Raw genomic sequence first — 574 nt, 5'->3', positions numbered from 1 at the left:
TTTACAACAGAGGTCACTCACGATCTTATTTCAGAGAGAGAGAGAGAGAGAGAGAGAGAGAGAGAGAGAGAGAGAGAATTGCCTCTGGGAGGCAGTTCGAGGTGAAGGTCTACACATTTATTGTTATTGTTATTGTTATTGTTAGTGTTATTGTTGTTGTTGTTGTTGTTGTTGTTGTTGTTGTTACTAACTAACCATAACCATAGTTGGAAAAGGAAGATGTTATAAGCCCAAGGGCCCCAACAGGGAAAAAATAGCTTAATGAGGAAAGGAAAAAAGGAAATAGACAAACTACAAGAGAATAAATAAACAATAAAAATAAAAGATTTTAAGAACAGTAACAACATTAAATTTGATGTTTCATACACATACTATAAAATACTCGTCACCCTATTCAATATAAAAGTATTTGCTGCAAGGTGGAACTTTTGAAGTTCGAGTTATATACGTTTTGTAAAGAACTATTTATTAGCAAAGTGGAGATGTAGTAAAGTACCCCTTCCGCTCATATCTAGACCATCTATTACATTCAGTGTATACATACTGGACATAGGGTATATCTATTACATAGGCC

Source organism: Palaemon carinicauda, chromosome 39 (assembly GCF_036898095.1).
Source record: "Palaemon carinicauda isolate YSFRI2023 chromosome 39, ASM3689809v2, whole genome shotgun sequence".
Taxonomy (NCBI): domain Eukaryota; kingdom Metazoa; phylum Arthropoda; class Malacostraca; order Decapoda; family Palaemonidae; genus Palaemon; species Palaemon carinicauda.
This window is presented reverse-complemented; position numbering follows the sequence as displayed.